This window comes from Penaeus monodon, chromosome 33 (genome assembly GCF_015228065.2).
Source record: "Penaeus monodon isolate SGIC_2016 chromosome 33, NSTDA_Pmon_1, whole genome shotgun sequence".
NCBI classification, from domain to species: Eukaryota; Metazoa; Arthropoda; class Malacostraca; order Decapoda; family Penaeidae; genus Penaeus; species Penaeus monodon.
In genome coordinates this window covers 21887627-21887918 of record NC_051418.1, presented here as the reverse complement: position 1 = coordinate 21887918, position 292 = coordinate 21887627, and positions in this window count along the sequence as shown.

Sequence of the window (292 nt, the reverse complement as noted above, 5' to 3'; positions counted from 1 at the left end):
GGAGCTGTTCATTCCAAAATCTTTTAAACCCAAAAGGGTATAATCTTGGCTTTTCATTTTCGACGGGCTGAACACAGGCGATCTTCCCCCCTCGCCGGCACTTTTCTTTGCCTCCCGCAAAACCGGGGGAAAAATTCTGTGAGAAGACTCGGGCGGGCGAGGGACGGTCACAAGTGCCTCATGAACACAAGAGGAAAAAAGGAAAAGAGCAAGGAGGTAAGGAGGCCAGTGCACCTGAACCTTAACCTAAATGTTTTATTTTTTTTATGTTACAATACTCAACCACAACCAC